General features: G+C 44.2%; 1 protein-coding gene across 3 annotated transcripts in view; it reads left to right on the forward strand.

Annotated features, from left to right (window-relative positions):
* The window catches only part of LOC137323707 (cytoplasmic dynein 1 intermediate chain 2-like), a 168,897-nt gene that overhangs the window by 43,259 nt on the left and 102,668 nt on the right, over nt 1-22,970 (forward strand). The window contains exon 1 of one of the 3 annotated variants that reach the window (XM_067987528.1): nt 12,654-12,738. The exons of the other annotated variants lie outside the window; for them this stretch is intronic. The gene's annotated coding sequence lies outside the window, so the exon portion shown is untranslated. Of the gene's footprint in view, nt 1-12,653; nt 12,739-22,970 lie in introns of those variants that run through there. 3 annotated transcript variants of the gene reach the window in all.

Here is a 22,970-nt window from a genome sequence, read left to right on the forward strand (position 1 = left end):
CTTGTCTGGCGCGAATGTTAGTTGCCACTTATGAGCCCAAGCCTGGATGTTGTCCAGGTCTTGCTGCATGCGGGCTCGGACTGCTTCATTATTTGAGGGGTTGCGAATGGAACTGAACACTGTGCAATCATCAGCGAACATCCCCATTTCTGACCTTATGATGAAGCAGCTGAAGATGGTTGGGCCTAGGACACTGCCCTGAGGAACTCCTGCAGCAATGTCCTGGGGCTGAGATGATTGGCCTCCAAAACCACTACCATCTTCCTTTGTGTTAGGTATGACTCCAGCCACTGGAGAGTTTTCCCCCTGATTCCCATTGACTTCAATTTTACTAGGGCTCCTTGGTGCCACACTCGGTCAAATGCTGCCTTGATGTCAAGGACAGTCACTCTCACCTCACCTCTGGAATTCAGCTCTTTTGTCCATGTTTGGACCAATGCTGTAATGAGGTCTGGAGCCGAGTGGTCCTGGCGGAACCCAAACTGAGCATCGGTGAGCAGGTTATTGGTGAGTAAGTGCCGCTTGATAGCACTGTCGAGGACACCTTCCATCACTTTGCTGACGATTGAGAGTAGACTGATGGGGCGGTAATTGGCTGGATTGGATTTGTCCTGCTTTTTGTGGACAGGACATACCTGGGCAATTTACTACATTGTCGGGTAGATGCCAGTGTTGTAGCTGTACTGGAACAGCTTGGCTAGAGGCGCAGCTAGTTCTGGAGCACAAGTCTTCAGCAGTACAGCCGGGATGTTGTCGGGGCCCATAGCCTTTGCTGTATCCAGTGCACTCAGCCGTTTCTTGATATCACGTGGAGTGAATCGAATTGGCTGAAGACTGGCTTCTGTGATGGTGGGGATATCGGGAGGAGGCCGAGATGGATCGTCCATTCGGCACTTCTGGCTGAAGATGGTTGCAAACGCTTCAGCGTTGTCTTTTGCACTCACGTGCTGGACTCCGCCATCTTTGAGGATGGGGATATTTACAGAGCCTCCTCCTCCCGTTAGTTGTTTAATTGTCCACCACCATTCATGACTGGATGTGGCAGGACTGCAGAGCTTTGATCTGATCCATTGGTTGTGGAATCGCTTAGCTCTGTCTATAGCATGTTGCTTCCGCTGTTTAGCATGCATGTAGTCCTGAGTTGTAGCTTCACCAGGTTGGTGCCTCATTTTTAGGTACACCTGGTGCTGCTCCTGGCATGCTCTTCTACACTCCTCATTGAACCAGGGTTGATCCTCTGGCTTGTTGGTAATGGTAGAGTGAGCAAAATGCCGGGCTTTGAGGTTACAGATTGTGCTGGAATACAATTCTGCTGCTGCTGATGGCCCACATCACCTCATGGATGCCCAGTTTTGAGCTGCTCGTTCTGTTCTGAATGTATCCCATTTAGCACAGTGGTAGTGCCACACAACACGTTGGATGGTATCCTCAGTGCGAAGACGGGACTTCATCTCCATGAGGACTGTGCAGTGGTCACTCCTACCAATACTGTCATGGACAGATGCATTTGCGACAGGTAGATTGGTGAGGATGAGGTCAAGTAAGTTTTTCCCTCGTGTTGGTTCGCTCACCACCTGTCGCAGGCCCAGTCTAGCAGCTATATCCTTCAGGACTCGGCCAGCTCGGTCAGTAGTGGTGCTGCCGAGCCACTCTTGGTGATCAACATTGAAGTCCACCACCCATAGTACATTCTGTGCCCTTGCTACCCTCAGTGCTTCCTCCAAGTGGTGTTCAACATGGAGGAGGACTGATTCATCAGCTGAGGGAGGGCGGTAGGTCGTAATCAGCAGGAGGTTTCCTTGCCCATGTTTGACCTGATGCCAAGAGATTTCATGGGGTCCAGAGTCAATGTTGAGGACTCCCAGGGCCACTCTCTCCTGACTGTATATCACTGTACCGCCACCTCCGGTCGGTCTGTCCTGCCGGTGGGACAGGACATACCCAGGGATGGTGATGGAAGAGTCTGGGATGTTGGCTGAAAGGTATGATTCTGTGAGTATGGCTATGTCAGGCTGTTGCTTGACTACTCTGTGGGACAGCCCTCCCAATTTTGGCACAAGTCCCCAGATGTTAGTGAGGAGGACTTTGCAGGGTCGACTGGGCTTGGTTTGCCTTTGTTGTGTCCGGTGCCTAGTGGTCCGATGCCAGGTGGTCCGTCCGGTTTTATTCTTATTATGACTTTTTTTAGCAAGATTTTACAACTGAGTGGCTTGCTAGGCCATTTCAGAGGGCAATTAAGAATCAACTACATTGTTGTGGGTCTGAAGTCACATATAGGCCAGACCGGGTAAGGACGTTAGTGAACCAGATGGGTTTTTATGACAATCCGGTAGTTTCAAGGCCACCATTACTGATACTAGTATTTTAATTCCAGATTTTATTTAATTAATTGAATTTTAATTCCCCAGCTGCCGTGGTGATGGCTCGAGTCAACCAGTATAAGGCTGCCATTTCTTAGGACAGCAGTAGATAGGTTAATTAGTAATCTTATAGTTAAGGATCCTCTGTGGTGAAGAGTGATCATAACAAGAATTTCATATTTAGTTTGAAAGTGATGTCGTTACGTCTGAAACTAGGATCTTAAATTTAAACAAAGCCAGTCGTACAGGTATGAGGGGCGAATTGGCTAAGGTAGATTGGGAAATTAGATTAAAAGATGTGACAGTAGATAAGCAATAGCGAACATTTAAAGAAATAATTCATAATTCTCAATGAATATACATTCCCTTGAGGAATAAAAGCTCCATGGGAAAAATAATCCAACCTGTCTAACTACAAGAAGTTAAGGATTGTATAAGATTAAAAGAGGCTTACAATGTTGCCAAAAGAGTAATAAGCCTGAGGATTGGGAGGGTTTTAGAAATCAGCAAAGGATGACCAACAAATTGAAAAAGAGGGAGAAAATTGAATATGAGAGTAAAAAGGAAAAGATTAGAGGCAGACAGGAGAAATTATAATGGGGAATAATGGGGAATAAGGAAATGGCAGAGATGTTAAACAAATATTTTGTATCTGTCTTCACAATAGAAAACACAAAAAACATACCAGAAATAGTGGGGAACCAAGGGTCTAATGAGAGTGAGGAACTTAAAGCAATTAAGATTAGTAAAGAAAAAGTACTGGAGAAATTAAAGGGACTAAAGGCCGACAAATCCCCTGCATCTGATAGCCTACATCCTAGGGTTCTAAAAGAGGTGGTTGAATGGCCTACTCCCGCTCCTACTTCTTATGTTCTTATGTCAGGCATCTGGTCTTCCCATCAGAGCACCATGCAAGTGCCACATAAGAGGTGAGACCAGGCTGCCCTGGCACAAGTTCCAGCCAGCAGCGGCTCTCTCCCTGTCATGACAGGAGGGCCCTCTCAGTCCCATGAACCCTTTGTACCACTGCAGCAGCCAACCACCTCTCACAGTACTGGCCCTCAGGTTGCACCTAGAAGAAGAAAAGCAATACGAGAAAGAAAGGTATGTTTGGTTATCCGAGGAAAGAGCACGTTGACTTTTGGTCACTTTTGAGTTCCTTGTAATATAAAAAGTTGGTGTTTAGCTCTCAGTTTATGAGATAATCTGAACCTTCTCAATGAGCTGAACACTTTGTAATCACTCACAGATATCTATTTTCAGTGTATAAATTATTTAGCTATTCCTTTTTCATATAATCACGACATTATTGTTTTTCTTAGTCATATATACAATGAAGAATAATCTCATCCATGGGTTTAGTCTGTAAACTATTGCTAACTATAATACCTCTGTCATTTGTCTTTGTTCTCAACACAATTTTGAAAGTAATACCCATGAAGAACAGATTGATCATTTACAAACTCTTCTTCACAAATGTGAACAATAGAAATACTACGAACAATGAGAAGACCCACATCATCATTAAAGCAATTCAAAATAGCAATTTATCATCACTATTTAGTTCAGCTGAGTTACTTTAATTATAGGCTCTGTGACTGCATCCAAATACCATGATTAGCATATTGTAATCAGTGGCCACTCTTTTCTCAAATCAAACAACTGTTCTATTTTTGGACTTGGTAACAAAGGAATGCATATCAGGAGCCTTTTTTGAGAACAGGCCTGTTTGACATAGCTATTGATCGCAGCCTGAATTTCTAGTAGTGTACCACATTCACTGCAAATATATTCTATTTGGCCCCGTAAAAAAACTTATAATTTGGCAGGGAGGAAGGATCAGTCTTGCAGTGTGATTTCCTCCTCTCAGAACACAGTCAAATTCCTCTCTGTCATTTATTACCAGTTTCAGATGGAATGCAAACTTTGCCTTGTCAGAGAAGTGGAGTGAAACAGGTGAACAAGCAAATGGCACAAAAGTACCACTCAGCATACACCAGAGCAGCCTTTAATCAGACACAATTGAAATACTCTGGACCAGAAATTCGATGCACCCTATTTTGGGCGCACGGGGGTCTCAGGGAGCAATCCCTGCGCCAAAATGGTGAGGCCTGAGGCTCACCTGATATTGGGCCTCGGGCCTCATTATCATTGAGCCAACGAGCTGTGGTCACCTAATAGGCGTCTCCAAGCAGCTGGACGGCGAAGAGGAATAGAAGATCGGGCTGCTGCAACGCCAGCAGACGCCCTCAGGTAAGTGCTTAAAGTGGACCGGGAAGGCTGGGCACTGCACACTGATTTTTTTGGTCTTTACCAATATGGTGGGCGGCGCACTTCCGGTTCGTAGTAAGTGCGCGCTTCCTGCCTGCCATATTGGAGGCTCAGGGGGCCGTTTAGCACTTGAGAAACAGGAGCTGCACGGCCGAATTTCTAGGCCATCATCTACATTTCTACATGGCTACATACGAACATACAAAATTGACGGGCGGGAAAAGACTAACAGGTCCATCAAGCCTGCCCCACACCATGATGGCCGGACCATCGTGGCTAAACACTTCTTCCCTTTCCCTGTGGAAGGATTTGTAGACAAGGACATGGATTTTGAAGTTAATGCTGTCAGGAGTGGTGAGCCAATGGATTCTGCCAAGACTAGGAATGATAGGTGAGAGGGACCTACTGCAGAATATAAGATAAGCGACAGAGTTCTGGATGAGTTGCAGTTTATATTAGGTGGACTCCAGAAGACAGGCAAGGAGGGCATTGGAAAAATCTGGATGTGAATGTGATAAAGGCATGAATGTTGGTTTCAGCAGCAGTGGCTGTGAGGTAGGGACAAAGATATGTAATATTTCTGAGTTGGAAATAGGTGTTCTCAGATGATGGACTGGATGTGCAGTTTGAAGCTTAAGTTAGGGTTGAGCAGAACACTGTCATGTTGTTTTGAGCAATCATCAAAAAAGGGAATGGGATGAGGGGCTAAGACATTGAGTTTCTGCTCAGAGCCAAACACAATGGCTTCAATCTTGCCAGTGTTGAGCTGAAGAAAGTTCTAGATCATTCATGACTTCTCAGGCGGTTGGACAGCACAGCGGCAGTCATGGAACCAAGGATGGTGGTGGAGAGGTAAAGCTGGATATTGTAGCATATATGGAAACTGACTTCATGCTGATGAATAAAGTCGCTGAGGGGCAACATCTCGACGAGGAATAGGAGGGGGCCAAGGATGCAACCTTAAGAAACACCAGAGGTGACCATGCAAGGAGGGTGAGAGAAGCCCACTGTAGGAAATATACTGGCTGGGTTAGGGCAGGGAGGAATGGAACCATGTGAGGGCAGTGCCACAGAGGAGAGATGGAGGAGAATGGTGTGGTTGACCATTTCAAAAGCTGAGAAGAGAAGACACCATAGTAGTTGCACAGAGTGTTGGGAGCTTTGATTGGGTGGCCTCAGTGCTGCAAGCAACATGGAAACCAAACTGATGAGATTGGTGGGCATTGAAGTGGGTCGCAATGACATATTCCAGAGTTTAATGGAGGAAGAGAATATTGCAGATGGGTGGCAGTTGGAAAGATGCACGGGTTGAGTGTAGGCTTTTTAAGGAATGGGTTGATTATGTCAGTATTCTTGCTGGAGTGTATGAAAGGGAAAACAAGAGAATACTATGGAGGAGAAGCTATTCCAGCAACCAGAGCAGTAGTTAAACGGCTTCTGAACTGAGGTGTCCAAGATTTTGTGTATGGGTGTCTCAACCTGACTCCAAAGCATTTTAATCATATGTGGCCCATACAGAGACCTGTACTGGGGCCACAGCTTTTCACTATATTTATTAATGACTTAGATGAAGGAATAGAAAGCCCTATATCCAAGTTTGCTGATGATACCAAGTTAGGTGGCACAGTAAGTAGTATAGATGGGAGCAGAAAGTTGCAAAGGGACAGTGATAGATTAAATGAGTGGGCAAAACTGTGGGGAAGTGCAAGATCACCCACTTTGGACTTAAGAAAAATAGATCAGAGTATTTTCTAAATGGTGAGAAGCTAGGAACTGTGGAGGAGCAGAGAGGTTTAGGGGTCCATGTACAGAAATCACTAAAAACTAATGGACAGCTACAAAAAATAATTAAAATGGCCAATGTAATGTTTGTCTTCATCTCAAGGGGGCTGGAATAGAAAGGGATGGAAGTTATGCTGCAGTTGAATAAGCTCTGGTTAGATCACATCTGGAGTATGGCATTCAGTTCTGGGCACTGGTCCTCAGGAAGGATATATTAGCCTTGGAGTGGGTGCAGTACAGATTCACCAGAATGATACTGGGGCTTAGAGGGTTAAATTATGAGGAAAGATTGCATTGACTAGGCTTGTATTCCCTTGAGTGTAGAAAATTAAGGGATGATCTAATTGAGGTGTTTTAAGATGATTAAGGTATATAATCGGGTACTCAGAGAGAAATTACTTCCTTTGGTGGGGGAGTCCAGAACAAGGGGGCATAACCTTAAAATTAGAGCCAGGCTGATCAAGGGTGATGTCTTCCCATAAAGGATAATGGAAATCTGGAATTCTTTCTCCCAAAAAGCTGTTGAGACTAGGCCAATTGAAAATTTCAAAATTCAGATTGATAGATTTTTGTACGGTAAGGATATTAAGGGATATTGAACCAATGTGAGTAAATAGAGTTAAGATACAGATCAGCCCTGATCTAATTGAATGACAGAACAGGCCAAAGGACTGAATGGCCTACTCCTGTTCCTATGTTCCTTCCTATGTTTCATTCACTAGCTGTGGTATGTGGATCTGTCCCCTTGATCCAAAAAGTTGGACATTCCAGCTATAAACTATAGGTTTAAATAGAGGGCTTTCAATATTGCTTTGGATACTGGGATAGCCCCACCTCCATAGTATTCTGTAGCTTTCTTTTACTCTTCAGGGAGAGAAAGTAAGAAAAATACTTGTAAATCTTGCAGCCAGGCGGACTGTGAAAAGAGACAGAGAGTAGAAAAAGTGGATAAATGAGAATATAATTGGGTCTATTTTTATAGCAATGCAAATGGGAGTTGTGTTTTCATTGCTTCATGACATCACTGTGTAGTTAGCAAATACAGAGCTCCATGCATGTATACATACTTAATGAAATGCATACACAGGATGTTACTCACTAGCTTCTGCTGCCAGTAAGATTTTAATGATTGAGAACAGCTGACAAGATATTAAGCTCTCTTCAGTCATTGAGATGTGAATTTTGGTTTTGGCACAGTGGTATCACTCTTGTCATGAATCAGAAGGTCATGGGCTTGAGCCCCAATAGAGAATCTGAGCACATAATCTAGGCTGACACTTCAGTGCGGTACTGAGGAGTGATGTATTTTTGGAGCTTTTGTCTTTTGGATGAGTCTTGGGATTCAGATACACAAATCTTTAAAAGTGATAAGGGCATTAAAAAAAAGCATATGGGTTCCTAGGTTTTAGAAATAGTGGTATTGAGTACAAAAGCAAAGAGTAATGCTAAACATATAAATCATTAATTAGGCTACGATTAGAATATTTTGTCCAGTTTTGGCCACCTTACTTTAGGAAGACTATGGAGGCCATGAAGAAGAGTCACTAAAAGATACTGAGATGGGAGGCTTTAGTGATAAAGAAAAACTAAAGAAATTGGGTTCTCTTCATTAGAACAAAAAAGGTTGAGGCGATCTAATAGAGGTATTCAAAATTAGGAGAGGTTTTGATAAAATAAATTGGGAATAACTGTTCCCACCGATTTGTGAGTTGGTTACAAGAGAGCCTAACATAGGAACAGGAGTAGGCCATTCAGCTCCTCAAGCCTGTTCCACCATTCATAGCTGATCTGTACCCTAATTCCATTTACCCATCTTGACTCCATATCCCTTGACACACTTGGCTGCTAAAAATCTATCGATCTCAGATTTAAAATGATTAATTGAGCTAACATCTACTGCTTTTTGTGGGAGAGAATTTCACAATTCAACCACCCTTTGTGTGGAAAAAGTGTTTTCAAACTTCTCTCCTGAATGGCCTGGCTCTGATTTTAAGGTTATGTCCTAAACTCCTCCACCAGCGGAAAAAGTTTCTCTCCATCTACCCTATCAATTCCTTTCAAAATCCTAAAAACCTCAATCAAATCACCCCTTAGCAGTTTATATTCTACGGAATACAAGCCTAATTTATGTAAGATCATGACCAAAATCACAAAGGAATTTTTTTTTACACAGAGGGTTATTACGACATTCTGCCCTGCCAGAAAAATTGGTGGAAGTAGAATCCATAATATCTTTTAAAAAGAAAGTGGATATATACTTGAAAAAGAAAGATTTAAAAGAATATGGAGAGAGTGCAGGGGAATGAAACTAAGTGGATAGCTTTTTCAGAGAGCCGGCACAGGCATGATGGGTTGAATGGCCTCCTTCTGTACTATAAAATTCTATGATTCAGCTGTATGTGAAAGTCCCATAGCACTATTTGAAGAAGAGTAGGGGAGTTCTGCTGGTTCTGGAGTTAAAATATGAGGTCAGGTTGCATAAGCTTGGTTTGTATTCCCTTAAGTTTAGAAGGTTGAGGGGTAATCTGATCAAGGTCTTCAAAATGATATAGCGATTTGATAGGGTAGATACAGAGAAACTAATTCCTCTTGCGGGGGATTCCAGAACAAGGGGGTATATTCTTAAAATTAGAACTAGGTCAATTATGAGTTTAATCAGAAAGCACTTTTTCACGCAAAAGGTAGTGGAAATCTGGAACACTCCCCCCCACAAATAGGAGTGTAGAAGAGAATGGCAGGAGCAGCACCAGGAGTACCTAAAAATGAGGTGCTAACCTGGTGAAGCTACAATACAGGACTACATGCATGCTAAACAGCGGAAGCAACAGGCTATAGACAGAGCTAAGCGACCTCCTTCTGGAATGTGCCTTTGCAAAGAAGGTCTGGAGAGAGATGCAGTGGTATCTGTCCAAGTTCATCCCAAGCAGTTCCGTAACACAGGACTCTGCTCTACGGGCTATTTCCGGGGACGCACACCGAGATGGACATCAACTGCTGCTGGAAGACCATCAACTCGGTGAAAGACGCCCATTGGTCTGCCCAAAACTTGCTGGTCTTCCAGTGCAAGGAGCTGTTCTCAACCAAGTGTTGCAGACTGGCACATTCCAAGGTCCAGGACTACGTGTTCAGGGACGCACTGAAGCTGGGTGCGGCCGCCACAAAGGCTCTGTGGGGAAAGGCAACCGTTTAGAGCCTTCCCGCCATTGTATACTGAGGGGCTGCAATCAGGGAAAAACCCCTCGGACAGAATGTAAAATTCAAATTGATGTAAAGTACCTGTAATGAATCTGTAATGTACCTGTAATGAATCTGTAATCAATAATCTGTATTGAGTGTAATGCAATGAGACACCCTAGACTGTCATGAACTGTAATTATGTACAATGCGTTCATTGAACTGCACTTGATGTAACCTTCAAATTGTATAATCTGTATTGTGTATGTTTGGAATGTGATATGACAACTGTATTGTATGTATTGCTGCAAATTTTATGAATAAAGTATATTTTTTGAAAAAAAAAGATTCCACAACCAACGGATCAGATCAGAGCTCTGCAGTTCTGCCACATCCAGTCGTGAATGGTGATGGACAATTAAACAACTAACAGGAGGAGGAGGCTCTGTGAACATCTCCATCCTCAATGATGGTAGAGTCCAGCACGTGAGTGCAAAAGACAAGGCTGAAGCATTTGCAACCATCTTCAGCCAGAAGTGCTGAGTGGACGATCCATCTCGGCCTCCTCCCGATTTCCCCCACCATCACAGAAGCCGGTCTTCAGCCAATTCGATTCACTCCACGTGATATCAAGAAACGGCTGAGTGTACTGTATACAACAAAGGCTATGGGCCCCAACAACATCCTGGCTGTAGTGCTGAAGACTTGTGCTCCAGAACTAGCTGTGCCTCTCACCAAACTGTTCCAGTACAGCTACAACACTGGCATCTACCTGACAATGTGAAAAATTGCCCAGGTATGTCCTGTCCACAAAAAGCAGGACAAATCCAATCCGGCCAATTACCGCCCCATCAGTCTACTCTCAATCATCAGCAAAGTGATGGAAGGTGTCGTCGACAGTGCTATCAAGCGGCACTTACTCACCAATAACCTGCTCATCGATGCTCAGTTTGGGTTCCGCCAGGACCACTCAGCTCCAGACCTCATTACAGCCTTGATCCAAACATGGACAAAAGAACTGAATTCCAGAGGTGAGGTGAGAGTGACTGCCCTGGACATCAAGGCAGCATTTGACCGAGTGTGGCACCAAGGAGCCCTAGTAAAATTGAAGTCAATGGGAATCAGGGGGAAAACTCTCCAGTGGCCGGAGTCCCACCTAGCACAAAGGAAGATGGTAGTGGTTGTTGGAGGCCAATCATCTCAGCCCCAGGACATTGCTGCAGGAGTTCCTCAGAGCAGTGTCCTAGGCCCAACCATCTTCAGCTGCTTCATCAATGACCTTCCCTCCATCATAAGGTCAGAAATGGGGATGTTCGCTGATGATTGCAGTGTTCAGTTCCATTCGCAATCCCTCAGATAATGAAGCAGTCCGTGCTCGCATGCAGCAAGACCTGGACAACATCCAGGCTTGGGCTGATAAGTGGCAAGTAACATTTGCGCCAGACAAGTGCCAGGCAATGACCATCTCCAACAAGAGAGATCTAACCACCTCCCCTTGACATTCAATGGCGTTACCATCACCGAATCCCCCACCATCAACATCATGGGGGTCACCTTTGACCAGAAACTTAACTGGACCAGCAACATAAATACTGTGGCTACAAGAACAGTCAGAGGCTGGGTATTCTGCAGTGAGTGACTCACCTCCTGACTCCCCAAAGCCTTTCCACATTTACAAGGCACATGTCAGGAGTGTGATGGAATACTCTCCACTTGCCTGGTTGAGTGTAGCTCCAGCAACACTCAAGAAGCTCGACACCAACCAGGACAAAGCAGCCCACTTGATTGGCACCCCATCCACCAGCCTAGCATTCACTCCCTTTACCACCGGCGCACCATGGCTGCAGTGTGTACCATCCACAGCATACACTGCAGCAACTTGCCAAGGCTTCTTCGACCGCACCTCCCAAACCCGCGACCTCTACCACCTAGAAGGACAAGGGCAGTAGGCACATGGGAACAACACCACCTGCACGTTCCCCTCCAAGTCACACACCATCCCGACCTGGAACTATATCGCCGTTCCTTCATTGTCGTTGGGTCAAAATCCTAGAACTCCCTGCCTAACAGCACTGTGGGAGAACCTTCACCACACGGACAGCAGCGGTTCAAGAAGGGGGCTCACCACCACCTTCTCAAGGGCAATAAATGCTGGCTTTGCCAGCGACGCCCACATCCCATGAACGAATAATAAAAAAAAGGCTGTGAATGCTGGGCCAAGTGGAATTTTCAAGACTGAGATTGATTTTTGTTAGGTAAGCATATCAAAGAATATGGAGCAATGGCAGGTAAATGGAGTTGAGGTACAGATCAGCCATGATCTAATAGAATGGTGGAACAGGCTCGAGGGGCTGAATGGCCTACTACTGTTCCTATGTAATCTTTTATTCACCAGTCTTTATGAGTAGTAAGGAATAGGAAGGCTGTGAGTAATTATCTTACATTAATTACCATCAAAGACTGTGTTACCAAGAATTTGCTGAGAAGAAATGAATCTGATCAAATATTTTGGCTGCATGCGGTGGTCTAGCGGCATATTACTTTTCTGCCTTCTGAGACGTTGGAAGAATGTGATGGACATCTCACATATATTACAATCAGCAATTTATCACGGTGTGGAGTTGATTGCTAAACCTGATTTACACAAATTCATACCTCGCAGAGAATAATGATGCAGGTTTCAGTTCTTTAGAGGCTTAGTCTGCTTATGAAAACTGTCTAATTGTGAACAAGGGAAAGGTGTTGGTCGAAACACTTGTGACTGGAAACTGGAATGCTTTGCAGCAGGTGTTGACTGTGCAGTGATGGGTTGCTACAGTGGGTGTGATGCATGCAGGTCTGTTGTTGTCAATGCTTTTTTTTTTGCTGCTCTTGACTTATTGTCTTTTAAATATGTCTCTGCCTTTGCTAATATCTCTCTGCCGGACGACCTGTCTTTGTCTATCTCCCCTCTCGTTTTCCTGGACCTCTTTCTGTGCTGGTTCTCTCTCTCTCTCTCTGCTGTGGGGTTTTCTGCCTCCCATAGTGTCGCTCTGCTCCTGCGCCGGGCACGCGCTCAGCTGAGCGGAAGTGGCGCGCGGTGCAGCAGCGGCTCCATCTTGTGTGGGTCGTTACGGCTGAAGCGGTGACTGGGAACGTGTCGATTTCTCAGGTCAGTCAATGACGAGCAGCTTCGGTTAAAGCCACCGGTCAGGGGGATGGCGTTCAGGCGAGGCCCAGGCTGTGCCTAAGCCCATGCCAGGGACAGTAGGGCCCGGCGGTCGCGGTTCTCATTCAGGGAGCGGGATGTGTACTTTAGTTCAGTGTGTTCGCGCTGATCTAGGCCGCTGACGGCAAGTAGTCAGCTGGCCGGGGTGTGGCGAGCGGGGAGCTGGTCCCCGGGACAGTGAAGTTCCCGGTCAGAACTGGTGGAGAGGAGATGCTATTACTCGCGGAGAACTGATACCTGGAGGAGGGGAGGAGAAATAGAGGACACTCTGGGGTCTTGTGCACATTGTTATTGTTGGTGATATTTGTCGGCCGACCCCAGTGTATTAGATGCAGTGACTGTCTCTTGTGTGGTAGAACTACATCGACATTACAACAGGGAATCAGGCTTTTTAGCCGAACCGGTCAGTGTTGGGGGGGTCATCCTCCACGAGAGCATTCGTCGGTTCGGTTCCAAGCACAGTGGAAGGACAGCAAATTACTGCCCACATGATGTCAGCGATGTCATAGTCCGGGAGACCCTGAGCAGTACAAGTCAAGGGGGACTGAAGGAGGTGCAGCTGGTTGATCACATGCAAAGTTTTAGGGAAAGGCATAGAGGAAGCTCATAGCTCACTTCACAGTTTAAATTTAAAAAGGTATTTTATTCAGAGAGCATATTCCCAGCCATGGGAAGCAGGAAGCAGTTCTACATCTCACCTGTTCGGGATGAGTTAGCCTTATGTATCTTCCTTGCTCAAGAGAAAGATGTGGAAGGTAACATGACACACTGCCTGGTTGTGGGCAGAGCAAACCGCTCACCAGGCACAGCTGCTTCAGCTAGGCAGTAGATGAATTGATGGCGATGTGTGGGTGGGAGGGGAAGAACCATGAGCAGTACCAAGCTGGGATAAAGCTAGTGATACATGGTGGTTTGACTGTTGGGGCCATGCAGACAACGCAATGCCAAGCAGGCTGCCCTAGTGAACACTGCTCCACAATAGATGGAACCATGTTTGGAGCAAGGCATCAGAGACACCAGGTAGAGGAATGGTATGTTTATCGGCAGGTTTTCATACATACTGTGGAATCCTGGGGCAAAGCATCAGGTCATACTCCTACTATGTGTACTAAATAAACAAGGCTAACAATTATCTTTCTGGGTTACTAGACCAGTTATGGATAGAGGGCTGCTAGCCTTGGATTTGATGTCACTGGTTTTGGTACTGTGATTGCAACAAAATTTTCCATTTCCCGCCACTGGCTTTTCCGAAGCAACAAGGCAAACTGCATAATCTCCATCTCCCACCGCACACCCATTTTGCTTTCCAGGGGGTTAACTTTTCAAATTTATCCCCATCTCTCCTGTCCTCACTTAACCTCATCCCTGTTCCTCTTGTCCTCTCTTAACTTCTCAATGCATGTGATTTCTTCCCTTCTACACCCTTGGCTATCCCACCTCCGAGGTCTCGCTAACCTCATCAATATCACTTCTCCCTCTTGGGTGTTAAATCCTCCTACTACTCAAGAAAATTTTCGAGGGAAAGGCTTATCCTAAGCTCCTGTTTACCACAAACAGGAGCTTAGGATGCTTCGAATGCATCATCCTTCACACTTTGAATTCAAATTATGCAGCAAGGTACTCAATATGAAATTTAAAAAAACAATAAAATTGGAATCAGTCCTTGGCATTTTAGAACATATTTCTTAGAGCCTGATAGCAATAAGACATCTATGTGCTGCTCTTCAGCAATATTATTATAAGCAGGGAGTCAGCTTTCCTACGTATGCAGACAGTGCCCAACTTTATTTCTCTGCTGCCACCCTCAAGTCCATGATCATTGCCATGCTATCTGGCATTAGGCCATGAATGAGCCACTTTGTTCTCCAGTCAACATTGGCAGGGCTAGCAATCCTTTATAGCCCCATGTCTCCATTTCCCATTCCTAGGAGCTTGCTCAGGATGAACCTGACTGTGCACAACCTAAGTGCCCTGTCAAGTCCAGAGATTCAAACCTTGCAGCTTGGTCATTGCAAGACTGTCTACTATCACTTCTGAAATATCACCTACTGCTATTGAAACCTTATTCATGCTTTTGTTACCTCCTAGGTTCAATTTGTCTTTCCTTGCAGACTTTCCAAATTCTGATTTATCTAGGATTCTGCCACCTGCATCCTATCTTTTATTAAATTTGCTCACCAATTATCCCATCCTTGCTGACCTCCGCTGGCTCTCTGTCTCCCCCACTCCCCCCCGCATTGATTTCAAATTCTTTGTCCTTGTTTATAAATCCTTCCATTGTCTTGAATTACCCTACCTCTGCAACCCCTTAAATTCCAGCTCACATTCTCCAATCTTCTGATTCTCTTGAGTATTCCCCCATCACTCTACCAGTTGTGGCAGAGGCTTCAGTAATCATATTCCAGTATTCTGAAATCCAATTATTAAAGATCTATGCTTCGTCACAACTCTCCCCATTTTCAAAAATCTCCTCAACTATGCCTTCAGTTATCTCCCTAACTTTCCTCCCAAACTACGGTTTGGAATCAGAATCCTCCATTTGTAAAGCATATACATGCAGAATAAGTACAACTTGTTGTCAAAGGAAGACTCACGGATCTCATTTGGGAGACTGAATTTGGATCACAGCAACGCATTTACATGGCAGCTTTAACATAAAAATCCCAAGGTACTTTATAGATTGGTGTATGAAAAATGGACGTCGAGCTGGCAAGGGAGACATTAGCAGGGGTGATGAGAAGCTTGGTGGAAGAGATTGGTTTTCAGGAGGTTTTTAAAAGGAGAAGGTTGGTGGAGAGATGAAAGTAATGCCAGACAGTAGGTGGTTGAAGGCTCTGCCACCAATGGATGTTGGGGTGGGGGGGGGAGGAGAAAAGGAGGGAGGGGGAGATGCACACATAGCTGAAACCAGTGGAACAGAGCATTTGGGGGGGGGGAGGAAAATGCAGGAGTGGAGGAAATTTCAGAGATAGGGTGGAGGCCATGGAGGGATTTAAAGATGAGGACAATGACTTTGACGTGTTGGGGAGTCGATGTAGGTCAGCAAGGCCTCAGGTAGTGCAGGATTGTTGGGGTTAAAACCCCTTGAACAAAACCTTTTAAGACATTTGGACATTACATTTGAAAGAAAGGGTTAACTAGCCCCTTAGGATATTTGGATAGCAATCCTGCTTTCCCAGTGGTTCGTGGACCTGGACAATAGCAGTCAAAGAAAGTCATCCTTTATTTGGTAGTTCTGTTAATGAAAAGTGATTATTTAATGATTTAAAAGTTTACACAAGCATGAAGCAAAGCAAGAAATACAATATAACCTTAAAAACCAAGGATTTCAGCATCAAGGCAGTTCAGAAGTGATCAGCTTCTCGTGTCTTGAGGTTCTTTGTCTTGTTGGAGTTTCTTCTTGTTGAAGTTTCTTCTTCCAGGTGAAGCTTCATCAAGCTTCTCTGACTACAACTCCTCGGACTATTGTCACTCCAATTGTTGAAGCTGGTACGATGTCGTATCTTTATTTTTTTTTGCAGTTAAGGTATGTTCAAAGTAACGAGCAGTCCCATTTTGGCCACTCACCCACCGTTGCATTAATGATGAATGATTGGCTGGACCACTCAAAAACCGTGTGAACCCTGCTTTGGCTTCTTGTCTGTATGAAACCAGATGCAGTCTCTTCACCAGCTGTATCTTCTTATCCGTGTGTATCCAGGTGCAGTTATCTTTAGGATTTCTTGTTATCTCAGCACTTTTTCCAAATTAATTGCTTTGAGAAACAAAGTTGTTATGAGAATCTTTATATTGTTTTGAGAACCAAAGACCCTGTTCGAACTTTCTCGACGGTTCTGTATATTGTTGCTTTTGTTCTTATCAGTTGTTATTGAAAACCAAAGCTCATTGAAGTGCCTGTACATTGCTGCTGCTTCTGCAGTTTTAAATTTATACTGTCCAAAGGGGCAAGTTAACCCTTTCCTTCAGATGTAAGGTCCAAATGTCTTAAAGGGTTTTGTTCAAAGGGTTTTAACCCCTTCCCTACAGTCCCTCCTCAGGTGGGTCGGTCTGATCTTTGGACTGATCCACTTCATACAATTGTCCTTGGTTGTAAGGTTTTTTTTTATTCGTTCCGTTTAGGATGGGTTTGCCATGACAGATGCAAAAAGGATATCTCCTTGCCACATTTTCGGATTAAATGTTGCATTATACATAAGCAAATGATCTTAATAAACCCTAGTGTACATTGCGTACATATTAAAGCCAGACTAATTATTCTATTCCATGGGTTTGCCCAATAGCTTTTGTATCTGTTTGTTCTATAAGCGAATTAGCTTGTTTCATCTTCAGGTGTGTGACCGTGCCAGTATGGACTTTAGGCTTAATGACAATGGTGGAATAGGGTGACCAAAGCGTACTATGGCTTGTAATGCCTCCTCCTGTAGTGTGAGATTAACATGAATCTCTGTTACGTTGTGTGGTCGCATTGGCACGAGAGTATGTTCCCCAATTTTAGTAACTTCCGTGGGGGTGAGAAAGATAGAGGAATAAGTGATAGGACAGATGGTGGTGCCTTGCCTGAATGTAATGTCACTGGTGGTTATATAGTATTGACCTCGGTTTTGATAGGCCATGTGGGGACCAACCTACCTATTGATAATTTTTACCAAGCATTCAGCATCCTCGTTCACCAAAGGTGAACCCGTAGGTAGACATATTTCTCTGGAGTATGTTGCATTGACAGATCCAGGTTCCTTCTACCAATCTACAGCAAGACAGGTCCACCCAGTTCCATTCTCCTTCGTGTGCCTTTACCAGATGTTTAGTAAAGGTCGTGAATTCTTTAAAGGTATCCCCCTCAAGCATCCCTACTGACTGTACACTAAATACTTCCCTTGGCTTGTCCCATATTTGAGCCAATGCTATCAACAGTGGGAGAACCATTTTCCCTGTAGTGGTATTACACGGTTTTTGAACCAGACATACCGTTCCATATCTTCTAGCCTTACATAGGTCGTAGTCTCCCTGATACCACTCCTGTAAATGTTTATCAGCAACCTATTTTGGTATCTTGGTATTCTCGTTCAATCCTTGTTGTATCTGATTTAATACAAAACCTCCATACATGATGGCTTTGGATATATTATGGTCCTTATGCTCCTCATTACTTTTATTGATTGTCATTTACTCTTGCCATTATTTGCTCCATGCCCTTCATTAGTTCGGTTATTGATACGGTGCCCTGTTGGGTTTCATATATCAGATCTCTATCCCCCTTATTCATGCCTCTTAAAATGCCCTTCAGTTGTTTCTACATTGGTTCTTTATGTTCCCACATTGATTTGATATCTAATCTATTCCATGCTGCAGTAGCCTCAATACCTATCCACTAGCCGACATTGGGACGATGAAGGGGGAGTAAGCAAAAAACCCCAGACATCCCCCCCGATGAAGTGGTTGATTTGTTTCAGGAGAGTGAGAAAACTTTTAATCAATGCACTGACACATGCTCCATAGAGAAACCAACTAATTAGAGTAAGGAGGGGTGTAGCCGAGTGGATAGGTATCGGGGCTACTGCAGGGCAGGGGTTAAAATCCGTTGTGAATTCAGAACCTTTTGGACATTTGAAGGAAAGGATTAACTTGTCCCTTTGGACATTCAAAGTGCAATAAGTTTAAAACTGCAAATGTGCAGAAAAATTCAACAAACTTCGGTTTTGATACAACAACTGATAAGAGCAACAGCTGCATAGAAGCTTCGAGAAAGTTCTCACAACAGTTGTTTCTTTTGTTGTGAGAACCTTCTAGAAGCTCCTATACATGGTTTTTGAGTGGTTCAGCCAACCATCCATCATTAATGCAATGGTGGGAGAATGGCCAAAATGGGACTTCTCATAAATTTGAACACACCCTAACTGCAAAAACATTTAAAGATAGGACATCGTAGCAGCTTCAACAGTTAGAGAGTCAACAGTCGGAGGAGCTGCAGTCAGAGAAGCTTGACGAAGCTTTGCTTGGAAAAAGCAACTTCATCAACAAGAAGACGACAAAGGACCTCAAGACACGAGAAGCTGATCACTTCGGAAATGTCTTAATGCTGAAATCCTTGGTTTTTAAGGTTGTATGTATTGCCTGCTTTGCTTCATGCATGTGTGCACATTTTTAAATCATTAAATAATCATTTTTGATTAACAAAACTACCGGGTAAAGGGTAACTTTCTTTGACTGCTATTGTCCAGGCCCACGAACAACTGGAAAAGCAGGAATTCCCTACCGATATGATACTTGCAGCAGAGTTTTAGTCAGTTGTCCTATTTTTTTGTTGTTTTTTCACAACATTACAGATTTCTAATCAGCAATAATGATTGCATGAGAAAATAAATAGAAATCAACAAATAAAGTTCCGAGTAAAAACAGAAAATGCTGGAAACAGCAGGTCAGGCAGCGTCTGTGGAGAGAGAAACAGTGTTAACATTTCTCAGAACTGCAGAGTAGCATTGAGAGTCCTGGCAGCTGGCTAACTGCCCATCTTTTTAGTGGTAATGGGTGACTTCAGGAGTACAGCTTTTTTTTATTTGTTCATGGGATGTGGGCTTCGCTGTCAAGGCCAGCATTTATTGCCCATCCCTAATTGTCCTTGAGAAGATGGTGGTGAGCTGCCTTCTTGAACCGCTGCAGTCCGTGTGGTGAAGGTTCTCCCACAGTGCTGTTAGGTCGGGAGTTCCAGGATTTTGACCCAGCGATGATGAAGGAACGGCGATATATTTCCAAGTTGGGATAGTGTATGACTTGGAGGGGAACGTGCAGGTGGTGTTGTTCCCATGTGCCTGCTGCCCTTGTCCTTCTAGTGGTAGAAGTCACGGGTTTGGGAGGTGCTGTCGAAGAAGCCTTGGTGGAATTGCTGCAGTGCATTCTGCAGATGGTACACACTGTAGCCACAGTGCGCTGGTGGTGAAGGGAGTGAATATTTCGGGTGGTTGATGGGGTGCCAATCAAGCGGGCTGCTTTGTTGTGGATGGTGTCAAGCTTCTTGTGTTGTTGGAACTGCACTCATTCAGGCAAGAGGAGAGTATTCCATCACACTCCTAACTTGTGCCTTGTAGATGGTAGAAAGGCTTTGGGGAGTCAGGAGGTGAGTATCTTGCTGAAGGATACCCAACCTCTGACCTGCTCTTGTAGCCACAGTATTTATGTGGCTGGTCCAGTTAAGTTTTTGGTCAAAGGTGACCCCCAGGATGGTGATAGTGGGGGATTTGACGATGGTAATGCAGTTGAATGTCAAGGGGAGGTGGTCATTGCCTGGCACGAATGTTACTTGTCACTTTTCAGCCCAAGCCTGGATGTTGTCCAGGTCTTGCTGCATGCGGGCATGGACTGCTTCATTATCTGAGAGGTTGTGAATGGAACTGAACATTGCAATCATCAGCGAACATCCCCATTTCTGACCTTATGATGGAGGGAAGGTCATTGATAAAGCAGCTGAAGATGGCTGGGCCTAGGACACTGCCCTGAGGAACTCCTGCAGCAATGTCCTGGGGCTGAGATGATTGGCCTTCAACAACCACTACCATCTTCCTTTGTGCGAGGTGGGACTCCAGCCACTGGAGAGTTTTCCCCCTGATTCCCATTGACTTCAATTTTACTAGAGCTCCTTGGTGCCACACTTGGTCAAATGCTGCCTTGATGTCAAGGGCAGTCACTCTCACCTCACCTCTGGAATTCAGCTCTTTTGTCCATGTTTGGACCAAAGCTGTGATGAGGTCTGGAGCTGAGTGGTCCTGGCGGAACCCAAACTGAACATGATGTGGAGATGCCGGTGATGGACTGGGGTTGACAATTGTAAACAATTTTACAACACCAAGTTATAGTCCAACAATTTTATTTTAAAATCCACAAGCTTTCGGAGGCTTCCTCCTTCCTCAGGTGAATGTGGAAATGAAATCCTCGAACCTATCGCATTTATAAATCACAGAACAATGCCTGGTGATTACAGACAGTCTTTTCAACTGCCCGTTGCCAAGGCAACCAAAGTGTTCAGACAGATAGGTGTTACCTACAGGGTCACCGAATATACAAACGGCCAAAATTTAAAAAACAGATGATGTGGAGATGCCAATTAAAAAAACAGAGCGAGAGAGGTAGAAACATCCGGATGTTTCTCGCTTTGCTGGTGATTGAGACTAGACTGATGGGGCGGTAATTGGTCGGATTGGAGTTGTCCTGCTTTTCGTGGACAGGACATACCTGGGCAATTTTCCATTTGTTGGGTAGATGCCATGTTGTAGCTGTACTGGAACAGCTTGGCTGGAGGTGTGGCTGGTTCTGGAGCACAAGTCTTCAGCACTACAGCTGGGATGTTGTCAGGGCCCATAGCCTTTGCTGCATCCAATGCACTCAGCTGTTTCTTGATATCACGTGGAGTAAATCAAATTGGCTGAAGACTCGCTTCTATGATGGTGGGATATCGGGAGGAGGCCGAGATGGATCATCCACTCGGCACTTCTGGCTGAAGATGGTTGCCCTCAAATAGAAAAATGAAATGAAACAAAAACTGCAGTGTCATGTGATATTAACACAACATGTGATTTGAGAGCGATATTTGAAAAATGCATCGATCACATCATTGAACCAATAACCAAATTCTTGTCTTTGTGTTCACATCCCTGCATAGCCTTGCATAGCCTCGCCTTGCAATTTCCACTCCTATTGTCATGCTCCTGAAATCTACTTGATGTTTTCCCACAGCAATGGAACTTAGACTGACAATTCAGTAGAGTAGGGGATTGAAGTTATCTCACCCATTTTATAGTGCTATATGATTTTGTTCCAAAGCCCAATGACACTCCATTGCCTGATTACAGAATTGCTCTTTAAATAAAATTACAGATTAGATGGTCCAATGCCTAGCGTGTTAATGCAGTTCTGCACACATTCAGTTTCAAATCCCACCTATGCAGGAAGTTTGTGGGATGGGAAGACTCGGTACTTCCTCACAGAGTAATTTGGGAATGAGCTGCCCCAGTTAGTTTTTGCACATCTCCTGTTTTAGGAAATGGCTGAGAGCAGATTTCCAAAAAAATATTGTTGAATTTTTGTTCTCATCAAAGCAACTAATGTTATCAAATGGAACATTTTCATATTTCAGTTAGCATCTACAATTCCCAGTCAAGTATAACACTGCCAGCTGCATATTAACACTCCTTGTACTTTACTCAACAATGTATCTTAACCACAACCTCAGACGAACACCCCTGTTGACGTTTCAATTTTCCTCAACAGTCGTCCTCGTGGCCTCTCGGGATGTGGTTGCTAATTTTGCACCAATCAATCTCAAATTCTGAACTGTTTTTGAGTTGTGGGATTATAGCCACTGGGAACTGGATTGAAACTGTTCAAGCTGATTTTGTAATCGGACCCAGCCAGCAGAGTGAGCAGAAGTTCATCCTATTGATCTGGGCTGAATTTGAACCCAGGTCCCAAAGGGAGGGAGAATAGTATTACTAAGACATCATTGTGCTTCTCTCTGTTTAATAGTAGAAATACAAGAATGTACTCAGTAGTAGAAAGTGACATCTCTACATCACTTCGCATGTTCTTCAGTGCATAGATAAAAGTCATCTGTTCTTTCCATAAATACATCTTGCATTGCAAGACCTGCAGTTGAATGAAAAACAAGGAAGGAAAATGATACAGAATTAAGACGGATTCACTTCCAAAAAGGCATGTTTGGAGCGTAAAAAGGGCATCAAAATGGCAAAGAAAAATTTTGAATTGATTATGGCAAGAGAAGTGAAGGATCATTTTTTTTTAAAGTTATATTACGAGAAAAAGAAAACTGGTATGGAGTGGGGCCACTTAAAGTGGGATCGGGTGAGGGCACGACAACTGTGAAAGCGCTGCAAAAGTGCTCAATAAGTTTTTTTTTGCCTCGGTTTTTACCAAGGAGGAGACAGGTAACCTATTTGATCTGGAAAGGGGACTATTGGGTGTTGCAGAGGTAAGTTGTGACACTATTCACATTACTTCCAGCATAGTTGCTGAACATCTGAGCAAACTTAAGTTGAATAAATCTCAGGAGCCTGATAAGAGCATCTGAAGATTCATAAGAAATTAAGGGAGGAAATTGCAGGAACTGTTACAAATCTTCCAGAAATCATTGAATACTGGAGAGGTGCCTGGGGTTTGGAAAAAGGCAG

The sequence above is a fragment of the Heptranchias perlo genome, chromosome 7, assembly GCF_035084215.1.
Source record: "Heptranchias perlo isolate sHepPer1 chromosome 7, sHepPer1.hap1, whole genome shotgun sequence".
NCBI classification, from domain to species: Eukaryota; Metazoa; Chordata; class Chondrichthyes; order Hexanchiformes; family Hexanchidae; genus Heptranchias; species Heptranchias perlo.